At 39.8% G+C, this 10,825-nt stretch overlaps 1 pseudogene; it reads right to left on the reverse strand.

Annotated features, from left to right (window-relative positions):
* Nucleotides 1-5,838: 5,838 nt before the first annotated feature.
* On the reverse strand, nt 5,839-6,775 carry LOC126071034 (olfactory receptor 7G3-like; annotated as a pseudogene).
* Between the last annotated feature and the right edge of the window lie 4,050 nt (nt 6,776-10,825).

A 10,825-nucleotide genomic window follows, 5' to 3' on the forward strand; every position in this document is an offset into this window, starting at 1 on the left:
TAGGTAGGTGAGGACCCTGCTTAATAGGCAGAGCAATGTCAAATATGAGCGTGTCTGTCCACCATATAGCTGAAACAGTTGAAGTTAGACTTCAGGTATATACCCTGTTGCACTGTGCTAATGAGGGCCTATGTTGTTGCAAGGGGCCCAAGCAGCTCTCTGCAGGGGTGAAAGGCATTCCAAGTCCATGGACCCCATATTCTGTGCCTAAGCAAAGGAGCTGTTTCTGCCCTGAGTTCTCGGCTTTAGGGGAGCAGGCAGATTATTACTTCCCTGCTTGTTAATTTGTTCCCTTTCCAAGGCCAGGAGAATGGCTCTGGCTGTATGACAGTTTCTACTTCCAGTCCAGAGGATGCAGCCAGCTTGGACCCAGAGCAGAGTGGGGACCGAGCAGTTAAGTGGGAGAGAGGTTTCTCCCAAAAGGGTATTGTTTGATCTGCAAGGTAGGTTAGACACATGAACTTATTTTTTGCCAATTAAGCACCACTTTTAACTGATTCTGGACGCATGAATAGATGTGAAAAATGCATCCTGAATGCCTCTCCTTGTGTCACCATACTCATGCCAGTAGATTCAGCCTGCAGGATGCCGGTTCTCGCTTGGTCAGGTCTGACAACTCCTTGCTGCTTCTGAACCATCTCTCCCTCCCCCTGCTGCTCAGCCTGATTCCTCAACTTTGAGTTTGATGTTCAAAGCTCCTAGACTGTCATATATAATTGATACACTTTTTTTTTTTTAATCTTTGTCGTAAGAGGGACCACAAGAAGTGTCTGACTACCCCGCCATCTTGGCCACACCTGCAAGGGAAGTTTTGCTGAAAATCATTCAAAAGAGGCTGCAACAGTATATTGACAGAGAATTGTCAGAAATTCAAGCCGGTTTCCGAGGAGGGCATGACATCATTGCTGATGTCAGATGGATGCTGGCTGAAAGCAGAGAATACCAGAAAGAAGTTTACCTGTGTTTTATTGACTATGTTAAGGAATTTGACTGCATGGATCATAACTCACTATGGTTAGAATTGTGGAGAACGGAAATTCCAGAATACTTATTTGTGCTCAGGAGGACTCTGTACATGGATCAAGAGACAGTCATTTGAACAGAACAAGGGGACACTGCATGGTTTAAAGTCAGGAAGGGATTGCGTCAGGGTTGGATCCTTTCACCATAACTATTCAATCCATATGCTGAGCAAATCCTCTGAAAACCTGGACTATATGAAGAAGAATGGAGCATTAAGATTGAGGAAGACTCATAACCTTCGTTATGCAGATGACACAACCTTGCTGAAAGTGAAGAGGACTTGAAGCACTTACTGATGAAGATCAAAGACCCCAGCCTTCAGGATGGATTACACCTTAACATAAAGAAAACAAAACCCCTCACAACTGGACAAACAAACAACATCATGATAAACGGAGAAAAGATTGAGGTTGTCAAGGATTTCATTTTACTTGGATCCATAATCAACACCCATAGAAGCAGCAGTCAAGAAATCAAAAGACACATTGCATTGTGCAAATTGGCTTCACGAGACCTCTTTAAAGTGTTGAAAAGTAAAGATATCACCTTGAGGACTAAGGTGTATCTGACCCAAGCCATGGTATTTTCAATCGCCTCATACACCTGTGAAAACTGGACAGTGAAAAAAGAAGACAGAAGAACTGATGCCTTTGAATTGTGGTGTTGGCAAAGAATATTGAATATACCATGGACTGCCAAAAGAATGAACAAGTCTGTCTTGGGGAAAGTACAGCCAGAATGCTCCTTAGAAGCAAGGATGGCGAGACTGCGTCTCACATACTTTGGACATGTTACCAGGAGGGATCAGTCCCTGGAGAAGGGCATATCATGCTTCATAAAACAGAGGGTCAGTGAAAAAGAGGAAGACCGGTAACTGGTACAGTGACTCTGTGGTACAACGACTCTGTGTATTCCTTCCCTCTGCTTTTGATGCTTCCTGTGTCATTCAATATTATAGTCATAGAACCCTTCAATATTACAATTTGAGGCTTGAATTTTTATTTAGCTCTTTCATCTTGAGATGTAGAGCATGTTCTTTGCTTTTCGTTTTCTAATTCCAGGTCTCTGCACATCTCGTTATAATACTTTGTCTTCTCGAGCTGCCCTTTTAAATCTTCTGTTCAGCTCTGTTACTTCCTCATTTACTCCATTCACTTTAGCTGCTCCATGTTCAAATGCAAGTTTCAGATTCATTTCTGACAGCCATTTTGGTCCTTTCTTTCTTTTCTGTCTTTTAAAAGGCCTTTTACTGTATTCATGTATGATGTCCTTGATGTCATTCCACTACTTGTCTTCTCTTCAGTCATTAACGTTCGGTAGGTCAAATTTCTTCTTGAGGTGGTCTCTAAAGTCAGGTGGAATATACTCAAGGTCATACTTTGGCTTTTGTGGACTTGTTTGAATTTTCTTCAGCTTCAACTTAAACTTGTTTATGAGCGATTGATGGTCTTTTCTGCAATTGGCTGATGGCCTTGTTCTGGCTGATGGTATTGAGCTTCTTCATCTTCTATTTCCACAAATGTTCCTGGCATCTGACGACTTCCACATGTGTAGTAGCCATTTATGTTGTTGCAAAAAGATGTTGTTAGGTATTGTTGAGTCAGTTTTGACTCCTAGCGACCCTATGTACAACAGAACAAAACCTCACAATTGTTATGCTTGAGCTGATTGTTGCAGCCACTGTGTCAATCCAACTTGTTAAAGGTCTTCCTCTTTTTCACTGACTTTTTTACTTTACCAAACATGATGTCCTTCTCCAGGGACTGGTCCCTTCTGATACCATGTCTAAAGTATGTCAGACGAAGTTTCGCCATCCTTGCTTCCAATGAACATTCTGCCTGAATAAGTTGCTGGTCTTGCAAAATTCTGTCATGTGATCTCTGGCATCTTTACTATCACCCAGGCCATATTTTCCAACTCCTGATCCTTCTTGGTTTCCAACTTTTGCATTTCAATTGCCAGTAATTACCAATGCATCTTCACTGCATATTTGATCAATTTCATACTGTGGAAGTTGGTAAAAATCTTCAATTTCTTCATCTTTGGCCTTAGTGGTTGGTGTGTAAATTTGAAAAATAGTTGTATTAACTGGTCTTCCTTGTAGGCATAGGGATATTATCCTTTCACTAACAGTGATGTACTTCAGGATAGATCTTGAAATGTTCTTTTTGACAATGAATGCAACACTGTTCCTCTTCAATTTGCTATTTCTGGCATAGTAGAGTATATGATTGTCCCATTCAAAATGGCCAATACTGGTCCGTTTTAGGGCATTAATGCCTAGGATATCAATGTAGTGTTTTCCATTTCATTTTGGATGACTTCCAATTTTCCTAGACTCATGCTTCATACATTTCACATTCGGATTATTAATGGATGTTTGCAGCTATTTCTTCTCATTTTGAGCCATGCCTCATTAGTAAATAAAGGTGTCATGGATTGAAATATGTCTCCCTAAAAAAGTGTGTATCAGTTTAGCTGAGCCATGATTCCTGGTATTGAGTGATTTTCCAGTATGTTATAAATCCTGCCTCCATGATGCTAATAAGGGAGAACGGGCAGCAGTTGTGTTAGTGAAGCAGGACTCAGTCTACAACACTGGTTTGTGTCTTTAGGCAATCTCTTGAGATATAAAAGAGAGAAGTGGGCAGAGAGATGGAGGACCTTATACTACCAAGAAAGAAGTGCCAGGAGTGGAGCTCGTCCTTTGGACCTGGGGTCCCTGTGTGGAGAAGCTCCCAGTCTGGGTGAAGTTTGATGAGAGGGCCGATAGAGAGAGAAAGTCTTTCCCTGGAGCTGATACCCTGAATTTGGACTTTTAGCCTACTCTACTGTGAAGAAATAAATTTCTCTTTGTTAAAGCCACCCAGTATTTCTGTTAGAGCAGCACTAGATGACTAAGACAGAAAGTCTTGAAAACTTTATTCCATCCTCATCATTAAGGTAAACTCTACTTTGAGGAGGAAGATCTTCCCCAGTCATATTTTGTGTGTCTTCCAACCTGGGGGACTCATCTTCCAGTAGTGTATTAGACGGTGTTCTGTTGATAATCATAAGGTTTTCTCTGTCTTCACCTGGAAGCTCTGCTGTAACCTGTCTACTGCCACCACAGGACAAAAACTGACAGATGAGTGACGGGATATATGTAAAATAATGTGAACTAATATAATTTTGCTAAATTTATGGATGAAGAACCTGAACTTAGAGAAATGCAATAGAATATCAAACGCTATACAGCTATCACAGAGCAGAGGTAGAATTCAAACACTAGTGGTCTGATTTCAAAATTTTCACTCTTAATCACTATGATTCCTGGTCTTCTGTATTCAAAGAACTCTGCCAGTGTTTCTGGGTTACTCATTGTTTATATCTCTTTGTCAAATTCCCACAGCTTAAGCCCAAAGCAGGTGAGATGTTACAAATAACTTCTGACCCCAGCTTTTCTGGAGTTAGGGAAACCTTCTCAGGTTAAGGGCTGTGGACAGAATTTTTAATACTTGTAGCATCCAGACTTTCTGGAGTTATTGAGATTGAAAATGACACATCTGACAAACTATTGCCCTGAGATAATCTTTCAACCTTAATTAATCAGTAATTATTTCAATTGTTCTTCAAGAAAATGCTGATGAAATTCTGCATGTTTACAGGTTATTCTGTAAACACTGTTCTGGTTCTGCTTCTGAGGTAATGCATAATTTCTAGTGACAAACTATGGTATATAACCTGTGAAAGATTTTTCTTCTTGGGAACATTTTTCACTCTCTAGTCAGAAGTGTTGTCCTGATATATAAATCATATATTTTAAAAAATCTTTGATAAATTTCTATTATCAGCTTAACACTCTTTTTATTTTAACAGGCTGTAAGGCTGCCCTCACTTCTGACACTAGCTTGAAGTTCAGGTTCCTCAGGCCACCCTCATTTCTGACCCATTAGCTAAAAATTCAGTGGTTCCCATGGCCTCCTCAGGTTCTGTAGGTCACTAGAACAACTCACAGAACTCAGGAAAGCAATACGCTTATGATTACAATTTTATTATAGTAGAAGGATACAAAACAGAACCAGCCAAAGGGAGAGATGCATAGTATGAGGTCTGGGATGGTCACAAACATGAAACTTCTGTGTCTCCAGGGACACATTACCCTCCTGGAATATCAATGTGTGACAGTTCACAAAACACGGACAGCCAGAGAAGCCAAGCTCACCTAAGCTTCAGTGTCCTGAGTTTTTATTGCAGTTTTATTATATAGGTAGGTCCCTAGGTTGTGCAAACAGTTTGGACTTGACTACTAACTGAAAGGTTGGCTGTTCAAACCTACCAGCAGTGCCGTGAATGAAAGGCCTAGAGATCTATTTCTGTAAAAATCACAGCCTAGAAAATCTTATGGAGCAGTTCTATTCTGTAACACATGTGGTCACCATGTGTTGGAAGCAACTTGCTGGCAATGAGTATGGGATTACATAGACATGATTGATTGAATCAATAGTCATGTGTTTGAACTCAATCTTCACCTGTCACCCTCTTTGGAGGTCAGGCTGATATCAAGTGGCTCAAAATTTCAACCACCTAATCATGAAGATAGCCTTTCTGGCATGATAACCCTATGCTGAGTCATCCCTTTAGCATTACTTGTGAAGGCGTCAACCATAAGTCACTTTGTTATCACAAACTATCAGGTGTGGCCCCAGGCCCACTATGAATAAAAAGGCAGTCCAAAAACTCAGGAAATTCTGAAGTTTACAGAATACCGCCCAAAGACCAGCAACAATAGCCAGGTCTATCTTTGTGTAAAATTAATTCTTCATTACACTCACATCAGTGGAAAGAAGATATTCTTGAGAAGAGTTTCCTCAAAGCCCCCATCATGTCCTTGTTCCTCAGACTGTAGATAAAGGGGTTGAGCATAGGCATGACTATAATGTACATCACTGATGCTATTGCACTCTTCCTGCCAGAAAGAGTAGCTGCAGAGCTAAGGCAGACCCCAAAAACTGTCCCATAGAACAAGGAAACAATAGAGAGGTGAGACCCACATGTAGAAAAAGCTTTATACTTTCCTCCAGCTGATGGGATTCTCAAAATGGAGGACGAAATTTGAATGTAAGAAAATGATCCCAAGGAGAGTAACACCACCCCAAACACCAGTCACAAAAAATTCTAGGATATTATTGATGAGGGTATCCGAACAGGCAAGCCTGAGGACTTGACCAAGTTCACAGAAGAAGTGAGGGATTTCCAGGTCTATGCAGAAGGACAGATGCAGCACCATCAGACTATGGAGCAGGGCATTCATGACGCTAATGAACAAGGACAGTAGAATCAGCAGGCCACGGAAGCAGGGATTCATGATGACCGTGTACCTCAGTGGCTGACATATGGCCACATAACGGTCATAGGCCAGTGCTGCAAGGAGACAATTTTCCAAACCAGAGAAAACCAAACCAAAGCAGATTTGAGTGAGGCAGCCTGTGTAACTGCTGGATTTGCTCTGTGTCTGAATGTTCACCAGCATCTTGGGGACCGTGGTGCTGCTGAAACAGATGTCATTGAAGGACAGGTTGAAGAGGAAGAAGTACATGGGGGTGTGGAGGTGGGAGTCTGAGCTGATGGCCAGGATGATGAACAGATTTCCAAGCACAGTGGCCAGGTATACGGTTAGGAACAGCCCAAAGAGGAGGGGCTGCAGTTCTGGATTCTCCGAGAGGCCCAGGAGGAGGAATTCTGCTATATCTGTTTTGTTTTCTAATTTCATGTTGTTGTTAAGTCTGAAAAAAAAAGTAGAGGAAATGAGACAGATAACAGATCCCTTCTTTTAGAGAAACTGTAGGATCTATATTGTGAAACAAAGTGAATATTAGAAATATCTCTCTCTCCCTGTTCCTCTCTACCTCTCTCTGTTGCTCTTCTTTTTCCCTCTTCTCATTTCTTTTTTCACTACCCATCTACCACATTTTATTCAAGTGTTACACATTTCCACATTTGCCAACTAACAGAAATAAAGTAGGTAATGACATATAATTTCTCCCTGAGAATTTTTTACCCTCCTTCAAACTATCAGCAAAAATAAAATAAAAATTTTAAAATGTTACATCGGTTAAATGTTAGAGCAGTGGTTTTAAAAGTTGGTATTGCATCACAATTAGCTGGAGGGCTTGTTAAAACCCAGATGTTTGGTCCCATCCTCAGAGTACTGGATTCAGAAGGTTGGGTATGGGGTCAAGGGTTTGCCTTTCTAACAAATTCACAAATGTTCTACTGATGTTCTGGAGTCCATACTTTAAAGAACACTGTTCTAGAGCATGGACAACCAACTCATTTGTGATTGGAGCAGACCTGGAATGATTAATGAGGAAAATGAAGGTCCAGCTCATTAGTGCACTGTACAGTGGGCTGTCTGAGCGTTCAAGTCCGTGACTCCACTTAGCATCTTAATTGTCAGTGAGTCCTCAAAATCTGCCCTTTTCACTTCCCATTTCTATTTCAATATCTCATTATTTCACATTGTCCTTTTCAGAATTAATTGTAATATTATCACCACAGTAAATGTAGTAATTGTTATACACTGCTATCATCACCACCACGAACACGGATTGCCAGGCTCTTCACCTATATTAAATGATTTTATTATTTCAACAGACCTGTGAGTTAGGTACTTCTATCATTCTACATCTTCCCCATGATCTCATGTAGCTGAGATAAGGTTAAACTACAGTACAAAGTACCTGGCTCTCTGGTAACAGATGATGTGAGATTTGAACTCAGGATGTCAGACTTCAGAGCCGACTCCATAACATCATGTGATATGACCCCTAAGTAGGATAGAACTAGGTGTCCTGAAAGGTCAATCAGATTTCATCACTTGCCTCTTGAAGAATTCCACCTGAATAAAGACCCAAGTGTTTTACCTGGTCATGAAGATCTTCTACTCTCTGACCACATAAGTAGTATCTAGCAGGTGACAGCATTAAACAGGACCACTCACACTCAGGACTTGAGGTCAAGAGAGAATATGCTACCTGAAACCTTAAGTTGTTAAGGCTATTATGTCTGGAAGACTTTCTTTTCTCTCAAATGATAGAAGATTAAAACATTTTTCTCCTGAGGTGACATGTAGCATTTTTTTTTTTCTTTTTCCAAATCAGAAGACTGGAAGGAATATTGAAACACATGGGGTCTTGACAAAAAGGCAATAAAAAAGCAACAATTTGTTGACTTACTGAATTCTAGGATGAGAAAGATAAATACTGCCCACACAAATGCCCAAGTGCCTTGAATTTAATATTGGGAGTAGGAGATTGGCAAGTCAATCTTAGGAGGTGACCAGACATTGAGCAAAGTACACCTGAACACCTGAAAAGCCTTTATACTTGTGGGGCTTAAAAAATAGAATCAATATAAATTGCTTAGCAAGAAGCCTCACCCCTGGAGTGAAGTACTTGTTTTTAAGGTTATCAGGAAAATTGGCTAAGAAAATGAGAAATTTCTTACCTCCTCCAGACCCCACCAATGTAAAAAATACACGCATGCACATTCTTCTGTTTAACTGACACTCCTATTTTTTTATGAAAAACAATAGCAAAAAGACACCATACAATTTCAATTTTATTGTAGTTATAATTGATCGCCATTAATAGGCTATTGTTTCTAGATTTGTTTTCCCTTTTCTTTATTTTTTTTCCAAGGAGCCCACTGGAATCTGCTCCTCCCTTCATTTCCTCCTTTTAATAACATGGAAATAATTGTTTTCTCACTATGAGGTAGCTTGATCCATTCCCTATTCCTTTTATGTTTTCCTATATCTATCTTCCTTGTGTAATTCGCAGATAGTATTAGAGGAGGATATATTGAAAATCAATCATGAAAGTTGATGTCCTCCTCCTTGTGTTTCTGGCTGGTCCCCATCAAAGCCTGGATCAGGCAGTCTTGGGCACTGGTTCCTATAGGGATCCTGAGATTGTGTACGAGGATCAAGTCCAGGACACTCACACTTCCAGTGTTAAAATACCACCCCTGGGTATATGATCATTGGATCCCCCAAACAGGCGAGTGTTGATTGATAAGTCCTGGGCAAGTCAATGTATTTGCTCATTATTCTTGTAAATCACTGTATCACACACACACACACACACACACAGTTAAAGTAAATAGTGGAACCAGACAAACTTGGTTTGTGAACAAGGACATTTTTATAGCTCTTTAAGAAGCTTCTATCTTCCCATTTGTATAATGGGAGAGATCATGAATCTTTATAGGGATATTGCAAAGATGAGAATAGACAAAATCTTGACATAAGAGACCCTCTCAGTATTTCGTACTGTGATTTGTTTTTGCCATGAACACAATCTGATCACACGACCTGGTTCATTACAGGGAGGGAAGTGACAGGTGGGGCAAGATGAACGAGGAGGAGAAAAAGAGTAATTTCAAGGAAGGATGGATGTGCTGAAACTCCACTGGGAATCTTGCTCATACAGAGAAGCAAGCAGAAGGAAGACCTCAAATCACTGATCACTAATATCAAAGTTTGTTTGACATAAATATATAGCAGTTAAGATGAATAAATTAGACATAGATTCATCTACGTGGATAATAAAAACTTGAAATAGAAAAGGAACCTGTCTAACAAAACATCTATAGTATGAGAAAATTTTAATCGATTCTAAAATTATGCAGACTTTATAAATACCAAAAAAGTACAGGGAAAAAACAATAAAGACCTCTTTATCCGCCACTCAGCAACATCAAATTAAAATATACTGCCATACTCGCACTAGCTATTTTTAAAGAAACAATGAGTATTTATTTGAAATCCTCTCTTTTATTTTTCCACATTATCAATTTTTGTTTGTTTCCTATGGGGGAACCATTGCACTGAACTTAAGTGGAAATTTTCCTGCAATATCAATACATTTATTATAATTCTATCTATGCACAATGTTGTTGTTCTGTATCTTAAAAATGTATAACTATACATGTCATTTGACTATTTCTTTAAATAATACTTTAAATGACTTAGAGATCTTGGTACATTTTGTTGTGGTCCATTAGCTTTAAATACCTTAAGGCATTCCACTGTCTTAACCCTCTATCTATCACTGTTTAACCCTCTCCCAACTGATGGGCATTTTCACTGTGGTATGCACACACACACACACACACATAAACACACACACACACAGAGAAACAGTTTAAAATAATGCTTGCTGACCAACCATATTCAAGACTGTGGTTGCCTCTGGGAAGGGAAGAAAAGGAATTGAGGAGTTACACTAGCTTTATGCATACTACTTTGTTCCTTTGAGAAAAGAACTCTAATAACAAGCTATCAACATTTACTAACTCTGAAGACATGGATAGATAGGTATTTGTTTTTTTTTTTTTTTCTTTGCACAGCACTGCCTTGTAATGTATTGTCCAGGTTAATAAAAACAGAACAATAGACTATGGATATAGCTTATGGGCTCTGCCTGGTTCTTCATCTCTTCCCCTTGAATCTTTATACCTGGTAACAGGGTTGAGACCAAGATCTTCCCTACAAAGAGCCATCAGGAACCAGGTACTGAAAGATAAGAAGCTGACTATACATCCCTGCCCTCTGCCAAAGAAATTAAAGAAAATTTTAGAGAATCACTAGGATTGGTGACATCTCTAGGACTGTGTGTCACTAGAATTGGTGGCATATATAGGGCTGGGGTCTCATGGTGTCAATAACTCATGGTGTACCCCCCCCATGGACCTCCTCCCATACCAGACCATAAAGAATCCTTAGCAATTTTTTTTGTACTGTTACTAATTTTTATCA

This window comes from Elephas maximus, chromosome 3, assembly GCF_024166365.1.
Source record: "Elephas maximus indicus isolate mEleMax1 chromosome 3, mEleMax1 primary haplotype, whole genome shotgun sequence".
In the NCBI taxonomy this organism is placed as follows: Eukaryota; Metazoa; Chordata; class Mammalia; order Proboscidea; family Elephantidae; genus Elephas; species Elephas maximus.